Consider the following 14,339-nt stretch of genomic DNA (forward strand, 5'->3'; position numbering starts at 1 on the left):
GTGGGCTTAATTTCCCCGGTGCAGATATTCCCTGAGTCAGTCTGTCTTGGAAAACTGCTGGGCTTTTCATTTCAGACCTATAAAGTATCTTCACGGAATTTCAGTAAGCAGGCAAATGTATCTTCCGTGGTACAGGGATGTAAAGCTATCTGTGTGGAATTGGTGTTGGGAAGAAAAATGGTCTTGGAGAACTGGGCCTCCACTGTCACATGTTTTTAAGATGTACGGGTGAAAGAACAGCATAGATGATGTGAAGGGTTGGAAATGGGAGTCCTGTGAGCTGTGTGTGAATGTCTGCTGAAAGACTCAAGGCAATGTTTTCCTCCGTGCCCTGTCCAGTTTCTAACTCTAGTATGAAGCAATGTGAGGTTTTTCTTCCCAAACTAATTGTCAAGAAGATATGTATTCCAGCAGCATGATGAACCCTGGGAAGTTCTTACTAAGTAATTGCGTGTCATCATAATTGTGAAATTTATATTCTTTATTTTGTACTTTTGAAACATGTATGGGAAGAGCATGCAATGTATTCGTTGCTTATGAACAAGGTTATTAATCATCTCCTCTGAGTTATATATCCCAGAAGAGTGTCATGAGCTCTTCAGTTCTGCAGGTGTGAGCTTTCTTTCTCACTCTTTTGATATTCTGAAGATGGTTCTTTCCTGTTTATAGGTGAAAAGAGACAGACATTCATTGACATGTTTTTTTAAAATGTTTCTATAATAAGTGCTTTTTCTGGTCCCATGGCTAGGGTGAGATCCAATACTATCCGTGGTAAGGAGATATTGTCTGATCAACTTTCCTTTTGGTGGAGTCTCTGTAAATTCTGAAGATTTGTGATAACCATGTTAGTTGTCGAGGTTTGGGGGGAGTGTTGGGTGTGTGGTGTGTGAGGAGGTCCTGGTGCAGACCTGGCAGGTGTTTTGTTGATCCTCAGGGCAATTGCTGACCTTATGAAAATGAGTCAGGAGGAGTCTTATGATTTTATATTGTGTGGTTTGCATTCAAATGGCCTCGTTTGGGTTTCATATCCTTTTGCATCCGGAGTGGTAGTCACACATCTTGTGAGGAGTCCGTGTGCTGAAGAATGGTGATGTTGCCTTTGAGCTGATGCTTGGATGGCTGGGTCTTTGACAGAGCTGGTAATAATTTATGGCCTATAAAACATTTTACACTTGTTCAAATAATGAGCAGGAACAGAATAATCTTAGTTGTGATGCTTGAGATCTGAGAAGCTGTGCACACAGCTTTTCTTCTGATGATGTCTGTATGCCAAATTTGCTTTCATGTTGTGTTTGGACAGAGAGAAGAAGTCTGTGTATCCAGAGCCAGGGCTAGTGCTGGAGTTCACTGTGATATAGCTCAAAATGAAGGAGTGAATTTTGTCTGCTTGTCCTAGAGTAGTTAGATGAGGCCCTCAATATTGGTTTCAAGCTCTTTCTTTATCTTACTATGGAAGGAAATGACTGTCTGGGGTCTGTGTAGTGAGCTCCTGTGTGAGTCCTCCTGTGTATCAGTTAGAATCGAGTTTCCTGTGTTGTGTGCATAGTACAGCTGGCACAATCTGAAATGTGAGGCCATGATTGATATTCTTCTGGTGTTTTCCCATTCTTGGCTGGGGTGATAAATGCGGGGGGTGTTTTTTGATAATTGGGTTGGGTTTGTTTGTTTGTTTGTTTGTTTGGGTTTTTTTTGTCAAGGAGTGAAATTGATCCTCATTGTGCCTGGCAATCCTGCAAACTCCAGATCATAATTATCCAGCAGGGAGAGAATCTCTCATCCATACCTTGAAGGTTTATGTGTAATCACAGAATCATAAAAACAGAATCATAGCATGGTTTGAAAAGGACCTCAAAGATCATCTTGTTCCAACTGCTCTGCTATGAGCGGGGACATCTTCCACCAGACCAGGTTGCTCAGAGCCCCACCCAGCCTGACCTTGAATATTTCATGACAGAAATACCACTTCATAAATACATGTTTCTCCAAGCTGTTGTTTCCTCTGTGGCCAATGTTCAACCAAACTTTTGGTGTATGCTGATGGTGAAACGAAAGGCTGTGAATGCAGAGTGAGGTGGGTGAGAGCTCAGTTCCGTGCCAGGAAAATCGGTGAATCAGTGTGGCTGTGGCTGAGAAAGGTTTGATGTCATGCTTGGTGCCAAAGTCAGTCGTATTTCTGCTCTGTTCTGATCCTGGTTTCTTTGTCATGAAAGACAATGACAGTCCTCCAACAACAACATTTTCCACAATAACTGTTCATGTAGAACCATAATCCTTGGCTAGAACAGCCTATTAATCCTGTGTGAAACCTCCTTTATCCATCTGTATCTCTGTGCAACATTGTGATGTAGAGTTTCTTCAGAGTTGTGATTCCACTTTCATTCAGGCTTTTGTTTCCAGGAAGGTTGCAGCTCATTTTCACTGTACTGGTCAGTATTTTAAATTTGAAACAGTGACTATTGTTTTTCATCAAATCCTTCCCTCACCCAGCTAGGAAAGAATTGTGCATGTGGGGAATTGGAAGAATAGGAATCAGAAGCAATAAGAGAATTTGGTGTAATTTGTCAGAAGATTTAACTTGAGAAGGAGGCCTATGAGAAGGTGTTTAAAATGATGGTTTAAAAATTGTGCAAGGTGAGCAGGCCAGAGAGTAGAAAAAATTGCTGAGGAGGGGATAATTGTTCAAATGAAGCCCCCTGTCCTATTCAGTATTCGTCTTTAGGGCCTCTCTTGCAGCTTGAGACCTCAGTGACTTCCAGGTGCTCTCAGGGGTGAATTTTAAGGCCTGAAATCAAGGCCTAGAAGACTTCACTGTGAGCATCTCTAACAAGTTGCTCTAATGTTTCCTTGCCTTATGCGATTCATGATTTGGGTATTTGTGCAGATTTTTTTCCATTTTGTTTTTCCTTGATTTACTCTGTATATGGGTATATTTACTATTATCAACAACCTATCTATTTTTAAGCAATAGATAGTGTGTTATTTTCTCTTGCTCTTACGTAACAAATTCTGTACCCAGTAGACCACAGGAGCTTCCTCAGCCCCTCTAAACTCTCGGTCAGAGTGCAGACTGCAGGCAGATGTTGCACCAATATCCCAAATGGACATTCTGGAGTTTCCAGAAAAATCATGGAAGTGGTCTGAGGGTTGGAACCTCTCTGCAATACAGAAGGACTGAAGGAGTTTAGATATTCAAGCATAAAGAAAAGATGCCTGTGTGTAGACTTTTCAAAGTTTTTTTTTTTCCTGATTCAATTTCCTAGTAAGCTTATAGGAAATATGGACAGATCTCTTTTTACCAGGTCCAGTGGTCATAGGACAGCAGACAAGTGTTGTAACTAAAAGAAGGGAGATTTTGATTAGGAGAAAGCTTTTTAGTTGGGGTTGTGAGAATATGGAACATATTGCCCAGAGCAGTTTTGGATATGCCTCCAGCGGTTCAAATCCAGCAGTAAGTGCTCCTGCTTATGGCAGAGGTGTGGATTAAATGACCTTTAAAATTACAATTCCAATTTAAATAGCTTGGAAGCTGAAACCGTTGTGTAGCTGTGCGAAGGACTCAGTGTTGCTTTGCACTTTCCATTGTCAGGCGCTCAGATATGGAGATGAAAATGAAATATGTTACATGAGTCAGAAACAGACGAGTAAAGGTTATTCTGCTGTCTTGGCATAGGAGTTGCTTGCATTGCTTTAAGCTGATCTATATCCCAAATTAATTCCTCCCAGATAATGAAAGAACAACTCAAGACATGCAACAAAATGCGAGAAAGCTCTTGAAGTCTTCCCGATATTATCGTTTAATGGTGCTGTAGATGTGCAGTGATTTTATAAAGAGCAGCTGAATTCCATTCTTTAGTGCCCTGCCATGAATATTTCCTTGTGACTGTTCAGTGTGACTCAAAAGAATGCCCTGAAACCACCCGACTGCACATCTCAGATAGAAAGGTCTTGGAGTCGAATTAAGCAAGAGCTTCTGGTCTTGTTGATTGCAATGGAGGAGCCCCCGGATCCGGAGCAGGCGCTGAGCCCCGCCCAAAGCCGGGCCCCCTTGAGCGCGGCCATCCGGCGGCTGCAGTGGCGCGGCGGCGCCTCCGGGTGTCGCTGTTGGCCGCCGCCGAGCGGCGCTGGAGCCGCCGCCGCCGCAGCGTCCTGCCCCCGCAGGCTGCTCGCTCGCCCGGCGCCGGCCACAGCGGCAGCGGCACCGCCAGCAGCAGCAGCGGCAGCGGCAGGAGCGGCGAGAGGCGGCGGCGAGAAGCGACCCGAGCGGGCTCGCTGCGCTGCCTTTGAGCGGTGCGTGCGGTGTGTGGCGAGAGCGGCTGGAAGGGAGGCAGGGCAGCGGCAGGAGGCAGGAGCGCGGCGAGCTGTGGCGGCAGAGAATGGCGGTGAGGCGGCGGCAGAGGCTCGGGCCGGGCGGCGGGCGAGCGCTGCTGGGCGCGCTGCTGCTGTGCGTGTGGTGGCGGGCGGCGGCCGAGCGGGTCCGCTACGCCATCGCCGAGGAGCTGGGCAGAGGCTCGCTCGTGGGGCCGCTGGCGCGGGACCTGGGGCTCAGCGCGGACGAGCTGCCGGCGCGCAAGCTGCAGGTGGCGTCTGCCGGCAAGAAGCAGCTGAAATACTTCACGGTGAATGAGGAGAACGGGAACCTGTACGTGAACGAGAGGCTGGACCGGGAGGAGATGTGCGGCGAGTCGGCGACCTGCTCCGTCAGCTTCGAGGCGCTGGTGCACAACCCACTGAACGTTTTCCACGTCGAGGTGGATATCCGGGACGTGAATGACAATGCGCCGCTCTTTCTGGGAAGCAAATTTCAACTGGAGATCAACGAGTTCACTTCTCCTGGTGCCCGGTTTTATTTGGGCATGGCAGAGGATCCGGACGTGGGCAGTAACTCGCTACAGGGCTACGAGCTGGAGGCCAATGGATACTTCACGGTGGAGGTCAAAGAGAGCGAGGACGGCAGCAAATCAGCGGAGTTGGTGCTGCGACACGCATTGGACCGGGAGAGCGAGCCGAGCCTGCATCTCCTGCTTACTGCGGTGGATGGAGGAGACCCTCCCCGGACTGGCACCGCCCAGCTGTGGATCAACGTCACCGACGCCAATGACAACCCGCCCGTGTTCGCGCAGGACCGGTACCGCGTCAGCTTGCGGGAGGACATTGCCCCGGGATCGACGGTGCTGAACGTCTCTGCCTCCGATGCTGACGAGGGCACCAACGCCCGCATCACTTACGGCTTCGGGAAAATGCCGATCAGAGTGCTTCAGAAGTTCACAGTGGACGCCCAGAGAGGGACGATAACGCTGCAGGAAGAGCTGGACTTCGAGGACATGCGCGCCTACAGCCTGGCTGTGGAGGCGACAGATGGCGGTGGTTTGGTGGCGCACTGCAAGGTGGAGGTGGAGGTGCTGGACGTGAACGACAATCCTCCTGAAATCACAGTTCTGTCGCTCTCCAGCCCGGTGCCTGAGGACGCGCCGGTGGGCACCGTGGTGGCCCTGATGAACGTGAACGATCCGGACTCGGGCGAGAACGGTCAGGTGTCGTGCGAGCTGTCGGGCGAGGCGCCGCTGTCGATCGTGGCGTCGCCGGGCGGCTCGTACAAGGTGGTGACGGCGAGCGCGCTGGACCGCGAGCAGGCGTCCGAGCACCGCGTGACGGTGGTGGCCCGGGACCGGGGCAGGCCGGCGCTGTCGAGCAGCGCGGAGCTGGTGCTGGAGGTGTCGGACGTGAACGACAACGCGCCGGTGTTCGAGGAGGCGGCGTACAGCGCGTACGTGTGGGAGAACAACGCGGCGGGCGCGCTGGTGCTGCGCGTGCAGGCGCGGGACGCGGACGCGGGCGCCAACGGGCGCGTGAGCTACTGGCTGGCGGGCGGCAGCGCGGGCGCGGCGGGCGCGGCGCCGCCGGTGTCGGTGGAGGCGCGGAGCGGCGCGCTGTACGCGCAGCGCTCCTTGGACTACGAGCAGTGCCGCGAGTTCGCGGTGGCGGTGCGGGCGCAGGACGGCGGCGCGCCGGCGCGCAGCTCCACGGCCACGGTGCGCGTCTTCGTGCTGGACCGCAACGACAACGCGCCGCGGGTGCTGTGGCCGGCGGCGGCGGCGGCTGCGGCGGGAGAGGCTCCGGCGGCGGCGTTCGAGGTGGTGCCGCGCTCGGCCGAGGCCGGCTACCTGGTGGCCAAGGTGGTGGCGGTGGACGCGGACGCGGGGCGCAACGCGTGGCTGTCGTACGAGCTGGTGCAGGCGTCGGAGCCGGCGCTGTTCCGCGTGGGGCTGCACAGCGGCGAGGTGCGCACGGCGCGCGCCGTGTCCGAGCGGGACGCGGCCAAGCAGCGGCTGGTGGCCGTGGTGAAGGACCACGGGCAGCCGGCGCTGTCGGCCACGGCCACGCTGCACGTGGTGCTGGCCGAGAGCTTGCAGGAGGCGCTGCCGGAGCTGAGCGAGCGGGCGGCGGGCGCCGAGGCGGCGGCGGCGGCCGAGCTGCAGTTCTACCTGGTGCTGGCGCTGGCGCTGCTGTCGGCGCTCTTGGTGCTGAGCGTGGCGCTGGCCGTGCTGGCGCGGCTGCGCCGGGCCGGGCCGCCCGCCGTGCTGCGCTGCCTGGGCGCGCAGCGCTTCTCGGTGGCCGGCGCCGCCTTCCCGGCCGACTTCTGCGAGGGCACCTTGCCCTACTCCTACAACCTGTGCGTGGCGGCGCCGGCCCGCGCCGTGCCCGAGGCCGCTTGGCCGCCGCCGCCGCCGGTGCCCGTGCTGTCGGCGGAGGAGCTTCTGGGCGCCGATTCCTGCGACAAGCCGAACCCCAACAGCAGCGCCTTGACGGCGGAGCCGCTCGCCGAACCGGACGCACTGCAGGTCTGTACGTCCGGGCCTTTTTTCTCTTGTCCCCAATGGCGTGGTAGAGGCAGGTCGCTCATGAGGGTTGGTTATTACTTTCTGGGTCGTCAAGTGCCCCTTTCCACTTTACATAAACAGTTTATATAGTTCCATCTCTAGTATTTGTGTTTACTTCTAGCCTTTACAAATGGCAGGTACAGTCACATCAGCTCTTAGAGATGCATCGTCAGTGGGAAGTTCTTTCTGTTCTGTTTCTGGTGCAAAAATATATGTAGAGCTTAGAAATCCTTCCTATTCTTCACTTATTGTGGTTCGGATTAATGACTTTCCTTAGGGAAAAAATATTCTTCGAATTGCTTTGTGCTCCTAAGAGGGAGATCATTATAATGTAGAAGGAGACGTAAATGAGGAGCTTGGATTTGAGTGCATTCCTTCCCGACAATTTTTTTGTAGCTGCGTTTTTTGGCGTTCAGTTGGTGGAGAAAACCCCCTGGTAAATGTTGTTACGGTGTATGACTCCCAAGGGAAAGCTGGACGTGTCTCCATGAATAGGGAAGTTCCACCTCTGTGTGTTTGTGCCCATCTTTTGAGTGACGGCTGTTGTAGAAAAGCTTACTCTACTGAGATGGGTGAAATTAGAAACTCAGAAATCCTCTGTGAGAGAGTCCTCAGAGGAAGGCTCTTCGTCGGTTCACTGTCGGTTCTGTGCTAAGTAAGCTTGTAACGAAAAATTCCGAAATCGTCGCCAGAGAATGGGGAGCAATGTAGACTTTTTTTATGGTAGTCGGATGTGCGGGTGCAAAGTAAGGATCTGCAGTGTGGGATTCGGGGATTGCGACTGTTCACGAGTAGTTTCCCTGGACCGTAACACTACTTTGATCAGGGGAAAGGCTAAGGAAAGAGTTCTTCATACATGAGTAATACAAAAGCTTTGTGGGCGAATTTGTGCTTTCGGACTTATGCAATAGAAGTCCTCGTTTTCCAAAAGTAATATTAAGAGAGATTTATATCCATGCGATATAAACACGATAAAAACACTTTCCCTTGTGGCGGAAATAACAAAAGCACGGGACGCGTGTTGCTTCTGACTGCTCGTCATCAGCTGGAGAATCAAGCAGAAATGAGCAGGGGGAAAGCTGAGTGTGTCTGGCAACTGTGAAATCCCAGCGAGTTGTTGGTGGGCAAGGCAGCGCTCGGTGCTGCAGTGCCGGGAGGAGGCTGCGGGCGCCGCTGTTGACCGAGAGGAGCGAGAGGAAGCTCGGAGCGCTGCAGCCCCGCCCGCTGCGGACAGACTCCATCACTCGCTCGCTCCAAATCAGGCTCGGCCGCCGGGAGGTCGGCGAGCGTGTCCCCGGTGCGGAGCCGTTCTGTAACAAGACGGAGGAGCCGGTGGCTGAAATACCGTGCGGAAGCTGGGAGCAGAGTCGGAGCCGGAGCTGTCTCGGTTGGAGGCGAGGAGCTGCAGGCGGAGGAGCGGTGCTGCAACCGAGATGTGCGCGCCGGGCAGGCGCTGGGGCCGGCGACAGCGAGCTCTGCTCTGGGCCGTCCTGCTGGCGGCGTGGGAGGCGGCGTGGGGGCAGCTGCGCTACTCGGTGCCCGAGGAGATGCCCAAGGGCTCGTTCGTGGGCGACGTGGCCAAGGACCTGGGGATGAGGCTGCCTGAGTTTCGAGACCGGGGCATCCGTGTTGTCTCTCAAGGTAGGACGCAGTATTTCGCTCTACATGGGAAGACGGGACATTTAGTGACGGCGGAGAGGATCGACAGAGAGCAGCTGTGCGAGCGTGTGCAGCAATGCGTGCTGCGCTGTGAGCTGATAGTGGAAGGGGAAATGAAATTCTATGAAATAGAAGTGGAAATCACGGACATTAACGATAATGCGCCCAGCTTCAAGGAAATTGAGCTGGAAGAGAGAATGAGCGAGGCGACAGCTCCAGGATCGCGGTTTCCCTTGGCCGAGGCTCACGACCCGGACTCGGGCCGAAATTCTCTGCAGAGCTACGAGCTGAGCGGTGACGAGCACTTCTCGCTGGCCGTGCAGGCGGGCCCCGGCGGCGATCAGCGTCCCGAGCTGGTGCTGGCCAAGGCGCTGGACCGGGAGGAGGCGGCGTTTCACGAGCTGGTGCTGAGGGCGATGGACGGCGGCGATCCGGCACGGACGGGCACGGCTCGGATCCGCGTGAAGGTTGTCGATGCGAACGACAACGCGCCCGTGTTCAGCCAGGCGGAGTACACGGTGCGTGTGCCCGAGGACGTGCCCGTGGGCTCCGTCCTCGTCACCGTCACGGCCACGGATGCTGATGAGGGACTAAACGGGCAGGTGAAATACTCCTTGAAGAAAAGCACAGGAAAAGCATTAAAAATTCTGCAGTTGGACTCAGAGACGGGTGCGATCACTCTGTTGCAAAGCCTGGACTACGAGGAAGGCGACTCATATGAGATGGAAGTACAGGGAAGAGACGGAGGCGACCTTTTCGACACGACAAAAGTAGCGATCACCGTTACAGATACAAACGACAACCCACCAGTGATTTCGGTACGGTCATCCCTGAGTGAGATTTCTGAGGACGCCCCGTCCGGGACTGTTGTCGCCCTGTTGCACGTGCAGGACCGCGACTCCGGGGCGAATGGCGAGGTGCGCTGCTCGATCGATGGGGACGTCCCATTCAGGCTGCAGAGGTCCCACGGCAGCTACTACAGCGTGGTGACAGCGAGAGAGCTGGACCGAGAGCAGGTGTCGGAGTACAACGTGACGGTGCGGGCGGCCGACGGCGGGTCTCCGTCGCTGCAGAGCAGCGCGGTGCTGGCGCTGCGGGTGCTGGACGTGAACGACAACGCGCCGGTGTTCGCGGAGGAGCGCTACAGCGCGCGGCTGGCGGAGAACAACGCGGCGGGCGCGCTGGTGCTGACGGTGCTGGCGACGGACGCGGACTGGGGGCAGAACGCGCGCGTGCGCTACCGGCTGCGGGAGGGGCGGGTGCGGGGCGCGCCGCTGTCGTCGTACGTGTCGGTGCAGGCGGAGACGGGCGCGCTGTACGCGCTGCGCTCCTTGGACTACGAGCAGGTGCGCGAGCTGCGGCTGTGGGTGCTGGCGGAGGACGGCGGCGCGCCGGCGCTGAGCAGCAACGTGTCGGTGCTGCTGCAGATCGTGGACGAGAACGACAACGCGCCGCAGGTGCTGTACCCGCCGGCGGCTGCGGCGGGCTCGGGCTCGGGCTCGGTCTCGGGCGGCGCGTGGTGGTCGGGCGTGGAGCTGGCGCCGCGCTGGTCGGAGGCCGGCGCGCTGGTGGCCAAGGTGGTGGCGGTGGACGCGGACGCGGGTCAGAACGCGTGGCTGTCGTACGAGCTGGCCAAGGCGACGGAGCCGGGGCTGTTCCGCGTGGGGCTGCACAGCGGCGAGGTGCGCACGGCGCGCTCGCCGCTGGCCCGCGACGCGGCGCGCCAGAGCCTGGTGGTGGTGGTGAAGGACCACGGGCGGCCGGCGCTGTCGGCCACGGCCACGCTGAGCGTGGTGCTGGCCGAGAGCGTGGCCGAGCTGCTGGCCGAGCTGGGCAGCGCGGCCGCCGAGGCGGCGGCGCCGGCCGAGCCGGCCGGGAGCCTGACGCGCTGGCTCGTGCTGGCCGTGGCCGCCGTCTCGTGCCTCTTCCTCGCCTTCCTGCTGCTGCTGCTGGCGCTGCGCCTGCGCCGCTGGCGCCGCCAGCAGCTGCTGCCGCCCGCCAGCGGCGCCTTGCGCGGCGTGCCCGTCTCGCACTTCGTGGGCATCGACGGCGTGCGCGCCTTCCTGCAGTCCTACTCGCACGACGTGTCGCTCACGGCCGACTCGCGCAAGAGCCACCTGCGCTTCTCGGCCAGCGGCAGCTGCTGCGACACCCTCCCGGCCCGGCCACTGCCCGACGAGCCCGCGCCGCTGCTCGGGGACCAAGACCCCGCCGGCGCCATTCCCGTGGATCCCTCCGCTCCCTCGGTGAGTTTCTGGGTCCAAATTATTTTGCGGCGATTTCCTTCACTGCTCCCCTCTCATTTCTTCCCTTCGTCTTTGTATTGCGTAGGAAGATTTGTAGAGTGGCAAGGCAAGGCCCCGTTCATCTGCCCGCTGTGTTCTGGTTCCTCTTGCTACGGGCAGGTGAACGTGGGGTCCGTTCTTTGCCTTCTACTTGATTGTTGAAGAGAAGGGAGTTTGCTCTTGGCTAGAGGTTGGTTCTTTGTTTTTTTATCAAGTTGCATTTCGTTGCTCATTTTGCTCCCTGGGAACTGCAATTCTTCTCAGCATTTCATATTGTCAATGGATGTGTTCATTATATGCAAGTGGAATTTACTTTTTTTTTTCCCTCAGGTGTGTCCCCGACAGCACATGAGTGCATAAGCAGTGTGAGCTTCTTTTGAAATCACACTTAGCGGCCCAGTTTTTAAGATCGCTTTAAATTTTTGGAATGCTGTACTTTCCAAGTTAGCTATGTGCTGAGGTTGGATGAGCAGTTATTGTGATGCCTGGGCCTTTATGAGAGATGCGTATAGTTTATGGTCTTGAGAGTGTTTTATTTTAGTTACTAGCGCACATTTCCTTTGGGTATCAGTGATCGTACTCAGACTGTGAGCGGTTGTGTTTGCCGCTCTTCTTTCACTGGAGAGTGATTGCAGATGAAACATTCTTGTTGCATAATATTTGGGCTGGGTGAAATAATATCTTTTCTAAGATACAGTGTTGATAAAAATTTTTCTAGTTTGTTTTGGATTTTTGTTGTTGTTGTTTGAAAATTCTAGAAGGTGTAAAGATGGTGTACAAATTCAGTTTATCGTAGTTGTTTCCCATGACCCACAGTTTGTTCCCCGCATTTTTCCTTTTTTACTGTACAAAGAAATTACATTGAGGACCTGTGGGCGTGGCCATTGGTGTGAGCTCCTGTGTGAGTGTTGTGTGGGGTTTTTTACTCCCTAGATACCCTTCTCTTGTACCTAATACTGTCGGGATAATCTAAAATGTCAGGATATTGAACTTTGCAGAGAAATCCAACTCCCCTTCCGGGTAAACGTACATGGGCTGATGGTGGTGAAAGTGAAAGATCTTTTATGTGGGGGTTGATTACAGGTTCTTGTAGATTCTGAGGGTCAGAGAATACGGTTGAATTGAGCAGAGCTGGAGACAAGAGTCCTGTGGGCTGAGTGTGGAGGTCTGGTGAAACAGGAGAGACACTGTTTGCTCTTTTCCTTGCTCAGTGTTCAGCCCTTCTTCTGTGCAATGTGATTTTCTTCTGCCATGATAACTTTGTCCCAACAGATCTTAGTTCAGCTGTGTGGGGAGCCCTGGGATCTTCCTCCTGTGTGTTTGCAGTTTGTCCTGGTGTTTTAATGAATGGTTTAGTTAGGTTCTTATGGCCTGTGGATAAGGGAATATTGGGTGGAGCCAACTCTGTATTCATCGCCTGCTAAGTACCTGAACTCTGTGCCTGACCTCAGTTCCATCATCATCAAGAGTCTGATCCCCTTCCTTTCTGCAAATGTGAACCTCTTGCCTCTCTCCTGTTCATAGCAGTTGGTTTTTAAGCGTTCCTGGAAGAAAGTCTCATGCTTGTCACATACTCAGGTTGAGAAGTGAAATATTATCCCCAGTAATGGGAAGCTGTGTGAGCAATTTTTCTTTTGGTGGCCTCTCCACCAAAGAAAGGGATTGAGGAGAGACTTGTTTGTGAGAAGGGAATGTTGGAGACAAGGCTTCTGTTTTATTTTTTTTTATACATGACTTTTATCATGACCCTCTGAAAAATGTCTTCATGTTTTGATATCCCATCATTTGGAGTCAAAGGGCCAGTTTGTGTGTTCAGGATTTCGTTTTTCCCTTTCATGGTATTTTCTGTGAACATTTTGGGCTCAGATGGAAACCTTGTATTGAGTAGGAGAGTGACCCACTCTTTACACAACTCATATGCTGGAGAAAGATGATGTTACCTTTGAATGGTACTTTGAGGACTGGTTCACAAATTGAACTACTCATGTCTTTAGCCTTTAGTACATTTCAGAATAGTTGAAATGATTGTGATGAACAGAAAAAACGCTGTGTGTGCATTTGTTTTGTCTTCCTTGGGATCTGAGAAGTTGTGAAATCTACTTTTAATAGCGCCTGTCTCCAAAATTTGCTGTTGTGTTGTGTGATGACAGAGAGAAGCCTTTCATAGAGAGGGCCAGTGGAGGATTTTCCTGTGGCATAGTTTGGTATGGATAAAAGAAATGTATCAAGTTCCATTTGACCTGGTATTTAGTTCAGGCCCTCACCTGTGTTTCCAAGGAGTTTCCTTTTTTCATGGTCCAAGAGAATGACTGTGGCTGGGATTTGTGGTTTGAAGTCCTGTGTACTTGGTGCAAGAGGGTCTTATTTGTTGTGTAGCTTCTACAACTGACAGAATAAGCAACATGAATTTATACATTGTGGTGTTTTCAGGAGTGTCGCCTAAATACCCACACGAAGTTAGATATGTCTGAAGATTTAGACTACAGTTCGAGTAAGTGGAGAGACTGGATTTGATCCATGAAATTGGTGTGCCAAATGGGTTTTGTTTGGAAAATAGTTAGATTTCATCTCTGGGGTCAAGGCCTGTACCACTTTCCTCTGTGATCCCTTTGAAGGAAGTAAAGGACAGTCGTCCAGCAGTAATGAACCAAGCTGCTCAGATACAACGGTTTATAATTCCAAAGCGAAACATCGTTTATTTGGTTCTATGAGAGACAAAAAAATGGGTTTGCACTTTTGCATTGTAAGGTTCTCAAATATGGAGACATAAAAGAAGAATTTTCATTTTTCATAAATATATGGTATTATTTCTTAGCATAGAGTTCTAAACAATGCTTTAGGCCGAGCTTTTTTTCAATTTAATTTGTGCCATGTAAGGGAAGCAGAATTCAAGATACGTGACGAAGAACTGAAAAGCTCCCAAAGTCATCTCTTTCTAAAACATCATAGAGCCCTTACTATTACAGTTGTACCACGATTTTTAAAAGAGCAGCTGAGTTCCATTCCTGAATGCTCTGCCAAAAAATCTGAAGTTTTAGGATTCAGTGGGACTAAAGGAGACGAAAAGAACGGTGCCAAAAGAGCATCTCATTTAATAACGATTCTGAAGTCGCATTAAATATCTGCTTCTGGTCTTGTTGTTTGCAATGGAGGAGCCCCCGGATCCGGAGCAGGCGCTGATCCCCGCCCAAAGCCGGGCCCCCTTGAGCGCGGCCATCCGGCGGCTGCAGTGGCGCGGCGGCGCCTCCGGGTGTCGCTGTTGGCCGCCGCCGAGCGGCGCTGGAGCCGCCGCCGCCGCCGCAGCGTCCTGCCCCCGCAGGCTGCTCGCTCGCCCGGCGCCGGCCACAGCGGCAGCGGCACCGCCAGCAGCAGCAGCGGCGGCGGCAGCGGTAGGAGCGGCGAGAGGCGGCGGCGAGAAGCGACCCGAGCGGGTTCGCTGCGCTGCCTTTGAGCGGTGCGTGCGGTGTGTGGCGAGAGCGGCTGGAAGGGAGGCAGGGCAGCGTCAGGAGGCAGGAGC

The 14,339-nt window shown here is 53.7% G+C and overlaps 2 pseudogenes; both read left to right on the forward strand.

Annotated features, from left to right (window-relative positions):
* The first annotated feature begins 4,373 nt into the window (after positions 1 to 4,373).
* LOC148222050 (protocadherin gamma-B5 pseudogene) lies at positions 4,374 to 7,369 on the forward strand (annotated as a pseudogene).
* A 942-nt stretch (positions 7,370 to 8,311) lies between these two features.
* Positions 8,312 to 14,273, forward strand: LOC148222051 (protocadherin gamma-A5 pseudogene; annotated as a pseudogene).
* The last annotated feature ends 66 nt before the right edge of the window (positions 14,274 to 14,339 follow it).

This window comes from Sturnus vulgaris, chromosome 15, assembly GCF_052056855.1.
Source record: "Sturnus vulgaris isolate bStuVul1 chromosome 15, bStuVul1.hap1, whole genome shotgun sequence".
In the NCBI taxonomy this organism is placed as follows: domain Eukaryota; kingdom Metazoa; phylum Chordata; class Aves; order Passeriformes; family Sturnidae; genus Sturnus; species Sturnus vulgaris.